We start from the raw sequence: 14567 nt of genomic DNA, 5'->3' as shown, positions 1-14567 counted from the left end.
AACTGTTCAAAAGTTATGGCCAAGGTTAAAGTTTTTCAAAAGTAGGTCAAACTCCAAGGTCAAGGTCAAAAGGTCAAAGGTGTTGGTATCCAAAGGAAGGCCTTGTAACATAGAATACACATGAAGTTTGAAACCCCAAGCACCAACTGTTCAGAAGTTATGGCCAAGGTTAAAGTCTCATAAAATTTTGCAAAAGTGGGTCAAACTCCAAGGTCAAGGTCAAAAGGTCAAATATGATGGTACCCAAAGAAAGGTCTTGTCACAAGGAATACACATGTGAAATATGAAAGTCATAGCTCCAACCAATCAAAAGTTATGGGCAAGGTTAAAGTTGACAACTGACAGACAGACAAACAGACAAACAGACAAACAGACAGACAGGACAAAAACAATATACCCCCGGGATCTTTCGATCCGGGGCATAAAAATAGATTGTACATTAGCATATTCATAAAAAGCAATGGTTTTTGGTGGTCTCTAAAGATCTTCATAATGTATTGCGACCACATGTACATTTTGTAAGACAATTTCTCTGTAAATCACGTCAGTCATCATAATCTAAGCTCAATGTGTTTAGGCAGTCCGATCCTTAGGTTCTAAAAGAAGGGACATTTTTATTAGCATTCTCAATTACTCAGAGAAACTGAAAATGCTTATAAAAATGTCTCTCAGTTCTCAAAGTAATGTGTATTTACCCATGGTATTTCTTCAAAGTAGATCATTATAGATAATCATATTATTTGGGGAAAATTATCAAATCTCAAATATATTTTCAAGAAATAAAAGCACATGCAAATTCATTTTCTAATTGAAAATTGATCATCAAATATATTTTAGGATTAAAACCAATACAGGTAACCAGGAATTTGTAGAAAATTGCATGTTTTTTTTTTTTTTATACTTATAAGGTACTTTATTTCTACTTCAATTGTTATATAATACATAGTGTGAAAAAGCTTGTGCTATCATTGCAAGACATCACAGATTAATTTTAATTTAATATCATGCCAATAGACATTGGTATCTTAGAACATATTAGAGGATGTATTGATTTCTTTAAAAATGTATTTATTTTGTACTTTTATGGAGGTATAAATGTCAATTTTTTAAAGACCGTTTCTAAGACTTCAAGGAATATTGAATTATATTGAAATGCGTGGAATGAAAATTGTTGCACGTAAAGATTAAAATATCAAGCTTCATTTTGAAACATTTTTAAATTAAATAATAATTTAAGAGTTATCGTATCTGACAGAGAAGCGGATATCCTTAACATCTCTTTGTAAAATTTCGATTGTATTGAAGTTATCATTTTATAAAAAAAAGATGTTCGAACTGTATGATGTCCTTATATGAAGAACAAATTGTTTGTGTAACAATGACTGATATAATTTCATATAGGGGTCGTGTTATGAATCTTCTGACCCACAAACTCACGTACATGTACACCTCTGGATAGTCTCTCGTGATATTAGTTGCGGTGAGTGAGTTGGGTTTTTGGGGAAGTTTATGGTTAGCCTACAGAAGAGTATTATCTTTAATTTGACTTCAAAAGTAATTAATATTAGATTATGAAATTGAGTTGTATTAAAATAAAATTTGGGAAATAACTTTTGAACCCGTTGACGCCAAGTGAACACAATCTTTAATGTTTATGCTATAATACTTTAGTACTTGTATGAGATTAATTTGTAAATTAATTTTGATTAACATGTTGAATTATGAATTAACAGGTTTCAAAAACTCTGACTCGAAGACAGTCCATATCAATAGATATTTGAATACAAGTATGTCTTTGTGTGGCTGTTTATGAATTAAAACGTTTGGTATTGTAAAATAATTAAGTTATAGTTTTACTGTATATAGCATCTTTAGATTAAACTACATTTTAGATCTTGCAATCATTGTACATGTGAAACATAAAAATCCATATGTTCCATATTGTTATTTCGAGAAGCAGAATAATAACTATAAATGTTGTACTTCAATTAATGATTAATGTGGTTTATGATTTCAAAAAATTACAAATTTAAATTTTTAAATTGTTCTGTTTTTTCTGTTAAATCACGAAATAAAATTAGTATTAGTAAGCTGGGATGTATGCAATCTCCTATCCTCACAGATGATACAATGACAAATATTCCGAGTCCATAAATCAAACTACTCAGCAACCAATGATATTGTTAGAATGATAGGACAGAAAATAGCTGCTCGGGATTCAGCACATGTAAAAACGCGTGCTTGCATGCTAATCAAGTATTATGAATTCTTTAAACTTAAAATTATAATCAAAACCTGTCGGAGGAAGTACTGGGATTTATATTTTAGCCAATCAGAAATTATCTTTTGAAGTCACACATGCATATTAGAACAAACCATAAAATGCTGTCTCAGAATGTTATTTTAAAGTTTTCGAATATGTTTTCAGTAGATCTTTTAAATGCTATTTGAAAATATTAAATGTTATATTTTTTTCCACAACAAAGTTTAATAGGTGTCTTTTTTTTTTTTTTTTTTTTTATCAAATATGATTTCCCCGTCAGAAGTAGCATAAATAGGTCTTCATTCATTCATATAACATATTAATGCCGCTATGCCTTGTTAAACATTCACTATTATATGTGAGAAAAATTAAGTACATGTATTGGCTTCAAACTTGTTGAGCATATAAAGTTGGGTCCTTAGTAATGAGGCACCCAGTCTCAAGGCCATAAACTGGATACAGACTCGAGTCGAAATTACAGGTAGTGTAACTTTTGAAAATAAAACAAAATTTCATCCTGTTTTTTTTACATTTGATTATACTAGTAACACAAACTTTCAACTTTTTAGTCATGTTTGTAATATTATTATAAAAATCAAGATATTCAAGTAGAAATTTTGACTTAAGTTTGATATTTGTTTTGGTCTCACTGCACAATTTATATCTGAGAGGAATAAAATACATGTTATAAACATTAAGCAACAAGTGTTCATAATATGATTCAAGAAAGCAAGCAGTTGTTTGTTATCGAAACAACTTAAAGCACTGCACTGACAATGTCTGAATATACTTTTGTTTCGCTTCCAGAGCGTAGAGTTAAAAATATGGATCAGTTGGCAGGCTTCTGTCTATATCCATCTCTTTTTATTTCTTCGTCCATCTTTCTGTCCGTTTAACTGACAGTCTGTTTTTAATGTTAAACCCTATTGCATTCCAACCCATAACGAGAGCAAACTTGTACATAAATTCTATGAAAACAATCGAACATTATTTTTATTTATCAATATGAATATTTGACATTTTCCCTATTATTAAGGAAATTGGAAATTTTGTACATTATATGGCTTTGTTGAACATTTTACCCCTGCTGCAGTTCTATTCTAGTATTTTTTTAAAAATTGAAATCATTACAAGGGATCGAAAACTTACAAACAGATTTAATACATGTATACTGAAGCCAACAATTTTAAATAGAATTTCCAAAAAAGATATATAATAAAATCATTTTCCTTTGGGCAAAATTAGAACATTTTACTATAGCTTTTGAATAAAATGGAACTCGTAAATTAACTTACATTGTCATTGGTCATTTGCAAAATTATTTCCTCAAAAAAAAAAAAAAATCTGATTATACACAAAAGTACTCTGAAGTTGATATTAAAAAACGCTTGAGTTTCTGATTGACATTATCTATGAAGTTGTCTTCCGACAATCTGCTGGAATTCCGATGGGTACCAACTGCATCCCTTCATTAGCAGACCTTTTTTTTAATATTCATATGAAGCAGAATTTATTCAAAATCGTATACATGAGAAGAAGAAAACACTTGCTGTTGCATTAATTTTGACATTTCGATATATCGATATTATCAATTAACAATAGTTAATTCCATTCATATGTTGACTCAAAATAACCCAGTGAACTTGAAATAAAAATACCACAGAGACTGACAAATCTGTTGCATATTCGGATATTTTACTAGAAAAAGACTTTAATGATAACATAATAACCTAGCAACAAAACTTTATTTACATAACTTCAACATATCTTTCGTCAACTTCCCTTATTTATGTAGCAATATAACATTATTACTAGCAGATGGAGTTTATGCCTCCCAGACAATTCAATACACAAGAGCATGCTCTACGTACGAATACTGTAAACCAACTATTATTCGAGTCATCTTTTATTCGCGATTCGTCAGTTTGAAATCAATCCGCGTGATTAATTTTCGCGACTGAGGAATTATTCTATACAAATACAAATCAAAATAAATGGTTCGCGGCGATTAAGATTAGCAAGTCAAAGTAGGTCGCGAAATTCGCGAATATTTCTCGCACGCGAATAAAAGTTGGTTTACAGTAATTTCTAAAACGAGGCAAGCTCTTAATAACAAGTTGATGAAACAAGGATAGCAACAGTCTCGTTTGAAGACAACATGTCGCAAGTTCTATGGTCGACACAAGGACCTTGTCAGCAAAAAAATCTATCGTTAAGTCGAATGCTGATTAACGTTTTTCAGACTAATTGTTTGGCCATAATTTATACTCTGAATTGTCTGCGGACTTTTCTGTTTTGTCCGATCATGACAAAGAGCACAAGGCTGGCCTGAATCGTCGAAAGGGAATACTTTCTCTTCCATGGCACCTGATCCGACCTATGTTGCGTTTAGAGTTAAATCAAATATGGAGATACGAACAGTAGTCAAGCTCCAAAGATCATTCAAACAATACAAAACAGAAGCAGAACAAACGCGGACATCTAAAACATCAGAGGTGGGATCAAGTTGCATGGAGGTTTGAGCATCGTCACACCCACCTTTTGCTCATTGTCATGATCGGGAAAAACGGAAATATTTCGTAGACAATTTAGTGTGTAAATAATGGCCTAACAATTAGTATGAAAAACGTCAGTCAGCATTTCACTTAATGATATATTGTGTTTATTGACAAGGTAAAGGTCCTTGTTTGCTCTTTTCCCAATTTGTATTGTTTCAATAGTTTTTTGAGCTTGATTACTGTTCATTATCTCCATATGTCATTACAAGCGAGACTACAGTGTAAAGAGTTTATCTGGAAGAATCATATATCTTAGACAGATGTCACTTTTATGGTGGGCATTGAACGGTAAGATACACCATATTAAATGCACAGAGTATTGCTTTAATGAATTTTCTGTTATACAATAAAAAAGAAAGGGAATATACGAAATTTTGTTTTCTCAATGATTTTTACACATATTAGTACATGCAATTTGGACTCGCTTAATACTGGATCTCTTTATGCTGTATACAGCATAAAAGGGGTGTAAGTCCTATTTACTACATAGATCTTGTTTAAAGTCAGTATTAAAGAGGAATTGTAAAGAAGGCCCAGTTATAAATTATTCATTGCCATTGCTGAAGATTATTAGATTTATTGTTGAGTGTTAAAAATGTTGTACAATAAATCCAATTTCTAATTTTCATTTTCTTGGAAAATGATAGCATACAAGGGTTTATAAAATTGTTTTAATAGACAAACTCTGTTTTCATTGTTTTCGAAAAAGATCTCCTCAGAACATTTTAGCTTACTCTTCCAAGAAATACACGTCTAAATTTAAAAAAAAAATCGTAAAAAAAACTTCATCATAGTCTTTGTTAACAACACGCGTATTTTAAATTGACGGAACACACCTCTTATTGTATATGGAAATATATTTTATCCATTTCTTTTTTACATCATCAGAGTAAAGTATCTCCATGAATGTTAAAGTAAGATGATAATATATATCTTAAAGGCAATTCTGTTTAAAAAATGCAACTGTTATATACGTAAAATAAAGCGATCTTTCTCCAGCCATTCCATGTCTTTAAGTCGAAAAATGTAAATAAAAAAAGGAATTATTTCGTAATACCTTAAATGTAAGAAATGCAATTTCAAAATGTTCACAGTCTTATCCAAAAGTACTATTTTTCTAAAAATACAGGTGCACCGTATTTTGTATAATTTTCTACCAAAACAAAATCATGTACATAAATGAAATGTAAAGGCAAGGAACAGTGGTCAATCTCAAAAGTCCATTTAAACAATAAAAAATGATCAGCAGTGGCAACACGTCACACATGCCGTGTGCTCCTCGTCATGGTAATTTAGTGTAAAAATAATGACCTAACAATCTGTATGAAAGACATCGGTCAACATGCGACCCAACGTTATATTGTATTTTCAAACAAGGTTACTGTATCAACCACAGAATTTGCGAAATGTTGACTATAAAGGATTGTAATATATTGCGATATTTTTATCTGTATTGCGATATGTATTGCAATATTTTCAATAACAGTTAAAATGCTTTTTTTCTAATTTTTTTAAACCTCCATTTATAGCTAGAATGCATGTAACTATTATAAATATGCTGTCACAAGAAAGTTCTTGTTGATTTCACTACAGTTTTGCAACAGAATACGACCACACAACAACAATCTTACTGTTTAGCACGATTGAAAACGTTTCTTACATATTAAATTTTACATTTTTCTTTAAAAATCTTAAACCAAGCATTTTGCCGGTAAATCAGTACTGAAAAAAAAAACGTATCGCAATATGATATTTTTGCTAACAAATCGCAATATACCGGTATATCGATATTATTGCGCAGCCCTTATAAAGGAGATTGTAGACGAATCACTTAAATAAGAATATCTTCTACCAAGACCCTTTTTGAAAATGAAAACACAGTCGCTTTTATTTTTACCATCTTTGTGCAAGAATGACAAATTACATTTCTTAAATCTGCATATTTATTGGAAAGTCGGCTGATTCCAATGTGAATAAATATAACTTGTTTTGGAGGAGGAAAAACTCATGTTATTATATTACAAATGAACACAAAGAAACTATTCTCGAATAAAATATTCATTTTATTTTTTATATTTTCAAATATATACTTTTATCCGAAGTGTGATATATACCTAAGATCTAGGTTTTAATTAGGTTCCTTAAATTCATCAAGAATTAAAAAGAGGAAAATTACGTAACATTTGACTTAGAATGATTATTTATAAGATACCTGGTGTTTAATTAAATAATCTGTCATTTTATAAGACACTTGAATTAATCTATCTTCACTTCTGACTCCAATGCTCGCTGGATTCTTTTGTTTCTTCGTTTCTTCTTTTTTTTTCCTTAGAAATAAACATGCTTAATTATCGCAGTCTTCTCGCATGTTATAAACAATATCTGAAAAGAAAAAAATTAAACATAAGACTTCTCAAGATTGGTTCATCTTCAAAATTTCTTTTTTTCCCATTAAACTGGATAAGATCAAAGTTTTTGTTTCTAATTATTTAACAGTACTATTTTAGTTTTAAAATTAATTGAAGGTTTCATAAGTTTTTTTCTTTTTTCCTTTATTCTTTTCAATAAATTGTGATTATTGTCAAAATAATTTGCTACTTAAACGTTGCTTCTGATCTCCATTTTTTCAGTGACATGAATAGTTTTTCAAGTTTTGATAAAAAGAAGTATCATTGTAGATTGCTTATATAACTCCATTTATGCAATAGAAAAAAATCGCCAGCTGTGATGTTTTCTGTTCTAGTTTCTTTAGTTTAGATAGTCAGTAAAAAATGGCTCTTTAAATAAAAAGTAACTGGAGAATATAAGTTGAGTGTAGCTTTTGTAAACTAACGATTGGACAAACATCTCGTAATATTTACAATCCACATTTATTTTGCTTATAAAGTGTATGGAAACTGACGGCATTCAAAACACCATAACACGAAAAGGGGCTCAAAAGGATAAAGTGTGCATTTATTTTGACGTCATAATCGTTAAACATCGTGCAAGTGCAACCTCATAAGCAAAAATCAGAATTCACGCTCACATTGAACAGAAGCTGTTGCAATGGCTCTTCCATTAATTGTAATTAAAACTTACCCGAACAATAATAAAGGGATTTTGAAATTTAAATCACAATTGTAGTAAAGGCAAGGAATTAAGAAATGTAAATATAAGCTAACGCGCGTTACTCAATTTGTTTGCTTACACCGTTGCAGTTATGAGACTACATCTTTCAAAAAATAATGATTCAATACTTAATAATTGGGTACCATAAAAAAAATCAGCATTCAGAGAGAGAGAGAGAGAGGGAGAGAGAGAGAGAGAGAGAGAGAGTTGCGCTCAAAATGTTTTAAACCATAAAGCATCTAGGAAGGAAAATAAATCCAAGTTAAAAAATCAAAGCAAACCAAAGACTACAGCACATTTGGAAAAATCAGTAAATTTTCCTAATTATAAATCCCCCCCCCCCCAATTTTTCAAAATAATGTAAAAATAAATAAATAAAAAAAAAAAGAAAGAAAAAAAAAAAGAAAAAAAAGATGCATATTATTTCAATTGGTTGCATCTTTTATCAAAACTACGTTCATTAATTTAGTTGTTGATTAAAACTGTGACAGAACAAAAACTGTTGGACAAGTATGACCGGAGAAAGTGTCAAATGTTTTTTTTTTAAAAAAAAAAAGAAAAAAAGAAGAAGAGATATTTGACATTTATGTGCATGTTATCGTCCTTACTATGAATTTAAAATGAAAACGACATTCCAACGATATCTTAAACAAATACATGTTCTGCTTATTGTAACATGAACACATTTAGTTGCCTCGCTTGAGCATTCAAGGAAACAGCTCAAACACAGTGTTTATCTTTCTGGCTAAAAAATAAGCTAAACAATCTAGACAGTTTAAGACTCAGATTATAATGTACTTTCATGGATCAGACATAAAATATAAATTTACTTTCAATTGATCAAATCTTAAACCGGTAGGATATGATGAATACCAATTAATCCCAAATAAACATTTATCCTAGTTTGTGCTTATTAACTTTGAAAATTCTGAGTTTTAAAATAAATGTTTCAGAAAATAAAATTTTCAGAATCAACGGTATAAAAAAAGAACTATAGAATGAAGGTTATTAATATTTATTAAAATCGAAATTCTAAGCCATTCCTATAAAATAAATCAGTATCATTTAAACAATCATTTTCAGCCAAACAAAATTTGTTTTTATATTTTGAACAGTGAAATTCTGTAATTTATCTATTTAAATAAAAATGATTTTCTGTCACAGTGTGACAGATCGAATATCAAGAATATTCTGTAACATTTTGACAGAATATCAGAAGTGTCACTTTGTAGCAAAATTCTCGATTTTCCTTCCCTTCACTAAGAATATTGTAAGAAATACTCCCTGATTTGTAAAAGATAGAGAGTAAATAAAGCATCCTGACAGAGACTAAAAATTCCTAAGTTTCTCCAAATGAGTTGTTGAAATCAATGTTTACATTGTTTTTTTTTTAATTTCACAGTCATAATATATAGGTCGAGAATATTCAATGTTGTGTAATTGGATAAGAAATTTATTTCACTCGTGAGACATTTTTTTTTAATATTTTCACTCATGTTTCATACTTCCGAAAATATTCAAAAATCCTATGCCAAGCAGGAACTAATTCCATAATTGAATATTCTATATATATATATATATATATATATATATATATATATATATATATATATATATATATATATATATATATATATATATATATATATATATATATATATATATATATATATATATATATATATACCTCAAACAACAATTAAACGACTTGAACGACAAATACTAGTATATTTACATTTTAAAGTATTATTATAAATTTTGTACGCAAAAATTCAATTAATGAAAATTTTAAGAGGAATTGTGACGGTACATATTGTCGTTTTGTACATATTGTCGTCGGCGACAATATGTACCTACCCTCACTGCACATATTGTCGTCCATCGGTACATATTGTCGCCGGCGACAATATGTACCGAGACGAGCCTTATTTTCCTCCTGCATAATGGACAACAAAATGTACAGTCAAGCACAAGCACATATTGTCGTCGGCGACAATATGGACAGTCAAGGTTGGCATATATTGTCGTCGATATATTGTTTTGCTGAATATTTACTTGAGAAAAGAAGGAGAGATTGACAAACACACATACGCACGGAGGGAGACAGACAGCAAGACTCACAATACTGTAGGGAGAGAAAATTGTGTCCAGGAATTATGTACATCACTATGACATATATAGATACCGTAATTCTTGACATATCTGATAAATCAGCTATTCTTTTTTTTTTCTTGTAACATATACTTGGAGATTGAATACAGGTATATTTTTTTTTGTTCAGTATAGTAATGATTATTTGGAAATTATTTTTTGCGTTATTCTTATATACGATCATGTGCCGATATAATATTATAAATATAATTTATTGTTAATAATAATATAAGAATAACGCAAAAAAAAAAACATTTTTAGATCACCTGAACTGGAAGTTCAAGTGAGCTTTACTGATTATATTTTGCCTGACCGTCCATCTGTCTGTAAACTATTCATAATTTTAGCTTCTTCTCAAGAACTACTGGGTTAATTTCGACCATACTTGCCACACTTGCATCCGTGGATAAAGGGGATTCAAGTTTGTTCAAATGAAGAGCCATGCCCTCTTTCAGGGGAAGCACACTGTAGTGAAGAATAAGTGAAAAGTTAGTGACTTCTAAAAATCTTCTCAACATCCACTGTGTCAGAAAAGTTTAAACTTGTGTGAAAGCTTCATTAAAAATGTAGATTCAGTTTTATTCAGATCATGTCCCTCGGGAGATAGGTGTGGCTACAATAGATGGTCTAAGTTTTTCATAGAATATTTAGAAAAAAAAATCTTTCAAAATCTTCTTTTCAAATACTACTGGGTCAGAAGAGATGATACTTATGTGAAAGCTTCATAGCATACGTTCAATTTTGAGGTGGTGGCACAAAAAAGATCCCTCACTGCTCAATGATCCTGAGTGCCAAGTATAGGTCTAAATTTACAGCCCTCCACCGGAAAGTGGTGACCTCTAAATATGAATAAAAAATTCTCGAGAGGGACATTTTAACAACAAACAAACAAACAAAAACAAAATCAATTCTGTTCAAGTCAAGACCCCAGGGGTAATGTGGGGCCATAATGGGTGATCAAAGTTCTTCATAGGAATATATACAGAAAATCTTTAAAAATCTTCTCAAACACCAAAGACAGATGTAGCACCCCCCCCCCCCCATCTTGGTGGTTTAATTTTTTTTTTTTTTGCTTTGGTAAATTCTGTTTCTTTAACTTGTATATACTTAGTCCACAGGTAAAATTTCATAAATAAATAATTAACTTAACATATACAATAACACTGATGGACGACAATATGCGCAGTGAGGGAAGGTACACATTGTCGCCGGCGACAATATGAACAGGACGACAAAATGTACCGTCACAATCATGCTGCATAAAATAGCATACGAGACACGTCAGTGTGATTCTTACACCAATTACATTCACAAAACTACCAAAAAACAACAAAAGACATCTTTAAACAGCAATATCTGAGGGGCGACAATATGTACAGTGAGGGTGAGGCACATAATGTCGCCAGCGACAATATGTACATATGTAACTTTTCAGTCGGCGACAATATGTATCGAAGGACGACAATATGTGCAGTGATGGTAGGTACATATTGTCGCCGACGACAATATGTACAAAACGACAATATGTACCGTCACAGGAATGCTAAAAAAAGTGGTATAAGAAAATCATCCTGAGTAGTTTGTTAAACGAGCATTACTGATGATAAAAAATTTAATACTATCAACTACAGAAAAAAAATCATATGCACACTAAAATCTGAACACAGACCAGACATATTTCGGTATCAAACATGCATCATGTTTGTAGTAAAACGTGCCTTTAAAGATTTTTTTTCATCTCAGTGCAATCTTTAAATTAGTTACATAGATTCCACAGAGAGTTTGAACTTGCAATAATTGTCAAATTACTGTTTCCATCTAATTGGCCAACTCTTTACTGAAGTTTATGTTTTAATTTTAGGTACACTGAAAATTAGAGACTACATGACAAGGTGTCTTTTCCCTTTTAAAAGAGGTGAGAAATTTGATGAGAATTAAAACTTATCAGTCACCTAAAGTATATTACCATTTAAAATTAATACATTTCCGGACTGTAATAATACTTAATTAAGTACCGGTAGGTAAAGATGGAGTAATTAAATGTTAGTTCTATGCTAATTAACTACTATATACATGATACATTTTATGATACTATTTCCTAGGTGACACAAATTATTTCCTTATTTGTCTATGTGGGTGAGTACATTTATCTTGCTATCAAACTAACTGACATGATGGTATAAAATTACAGCTTAGGGACTTATTGCTCATCTAGTACGCTACAATGTAGGGCAAGATATTTTAACAAAGGGAAATAGGTAAAGAAAGCGAACAGTGATCGATCTCAAAAACCTATAAACGATTAAAATCTGTTAACAGGGCATAAAAAACAGAGTCCTAGAAATTCCAGAGGTGGGATCAGGTGCCTAGGAAAAATAAGAATCCCTTGTTGAAAGAAATATCAGAACTGACATAAATGAAATATATGGAGATAACGAACAGAATTCAAGCTCAAAGTCCATTAGACAATACAAAATAGGAGCAGAGCAAACACGGACCTCCAAACATCAGGGGTGGGATCAGGTGCCATGGAGGAGTGAGCATCCCCTGCCGACCGGTCACACCCGCCGTGTGCTCTTTGTCATGATCGGGAAATAACGGAAAAATCCGTCGACAAATCAGTGTGTAAATAATGGCCTAACAATTAGTATGAAAAACGTCAGTCAGCATTTGACTCAATGATAAATTGTATTTGCTGACAAGGTCATTGTATCGACCATAGAACTTACGAAATGATGACTTTAAACGAGACAGCTGATATTCTTGTTTCATGAACTTATTTGTCAATAATTTACCTCGTTTTAGAAATTGTACATACGTAGAGCATGCTCTTGCGTATCGAATCAACTGAGAGATATATACCCCGTATGCAGGTGATGAAGGTATATTGCTGCATAAGTAAGTGTATAAATGCATAAATGTAAAGAACTCGAGAGAATTAAAAAATCGACTTCTAAACTATTAATTATACATTGAAATTTCATCTTACATGTATTTAAAATTATTTGCTAGAACATAGATATAGTTTTTTATTTCATAATTTTGTTTCTGTAAAAAAAAAAAAAACAAAAAAAAAAAAACAAAAAAAAAAAAAAAAAAAAAACATTAGTATATAATTCCAAGTTAAACACTATTTATTACAATTATCGGCACATACAAAATAAGCAATATCTTTAAAAAAAATGGGTACAATGAATTAATTTGTGCACTTGTTCACAGAGATGATAAAAAAGTCATTTAAATTAAGCCTGTTGACAGTAAAACGTTTGAAATATGATGTGTTTATGACTTCGACGTGTGAATTTTCAGGGTTACACATTTTTCATGTCAAGCAAACTGAACGCCGACAGAAGAGAAATTGTGAAGACCTGTGTTGTGAATTTAATAAGTCATTTTATTATATTTTTAACGATTTATGAATAAATGAATTATAATCTACTGACAAAAAAGGCGATTATTCCTATCTTTTCAGAAACGAATGCCACTTTCCTGTTTTTATATACTTACTAAAATTTTCGGAAATTCAAAGATTTGAAATCGATTTTCGGAAAAAAAATCCTTTACTTTTTCTTTTGTTTTCCACCATGTCGAAGTTGGAAATGTATAGAAATACATATATCCATCTATTAGTTTCATTGTTTATTTCCACAAGATGTTCGGTATTTAAATTTTATATGCCATTAGATATGCATACATCATGCTTTACACATTAGTTTCACCTTGCAATGCAGAGTTGATGAGCAATAGTCTTAATCAAGTCAAATTTTGAAGATCATATCATTTAGCCCCAATTTTACAGAAAGAAAAATGGCTTTTTGATATCAAAGACAGCTGCTTCTTCAATAAAAATGGAACTTGGAAATTTTTTATATCTTTTGATTGGTCGATATTATGACTGTTTGCAAATACAGCCGTCTTAGGTCGAAAGTTGGCCGACGGTTCTTTTAAACAATTTGATATGCCATAACCGGTCGACAGGGGATGCTTACTCTTCCTAGGCATCAGATCCAAATATGGTGTTTCCAGGAGTTCCTGTTTTTTTTTTTACACTGTCCATTCACATTTTTCTTCGGATTAATTATAGTCATCATTATTTTCCTTTTCTTAAAATTTTTGGCTATGGATTGCTCGGTTTACTCGATCAAAACAATAAGTTCACGGAGGATAGGGGAAGCTAACTCCTCCATGGCACCAAATCCCACTTCTGATGTTTTCAGGGGTCTGTGTTTGCTCTGCTATCAATTTTTATTGTTTCACGGGACTTTTGAGCACAATTACTGTTCGTTATCTTCAAACTGTATTGGAAATAATTAGTTTTAAATCATTATACCCTCTTGCAAGGAAAATAGTGAGGGGAAAGTTATAGAATTACCATATCCGTCTGTCCCTCTATCTATAGATTTTTTTAAAATCGTTATCTTTGTTTTTTTTTCCCCGAGACTTTGTAGCATTTATTTATATACCATTTTGAACTTTGGCAACAG

General features: G+C 30.9%; 1 protein-coding gene across 1 annotated transcript in view; it reads right to left on the bottom strand.

The window, feature by feature from the left end:
- Positions 1 to 14567, bottom strand: part of LOC133185440 (histone-binding protein RBBP4) — a 241291-nt gene that overhangs the window by 145334 nt on the left and 81390 nt on the right. The window lies entirely within an intron of this gene.

Source organism: Saccostrea echinata, unplaced genomic scaffold, assembly GCF_033153115.1.
Source record: "Saccostrea echinata isolate AGI-Se365-2 ecotype Australia unplaced genomic scaffold, CSIRO_AGI_Sech_v1 ptg000012l, whole genome shotgun sequence".
In the NCBI taxonomy this organism is placed as follows: Eukaryota; Metazoa; Mollusca; class Bivalvia; order Ostreida; family Ostreidae; genus Saccostrea; species Saccostrea echinata.
This window is presented reverse-complemented; position numbering and strand designations above follow the sequence as displayed.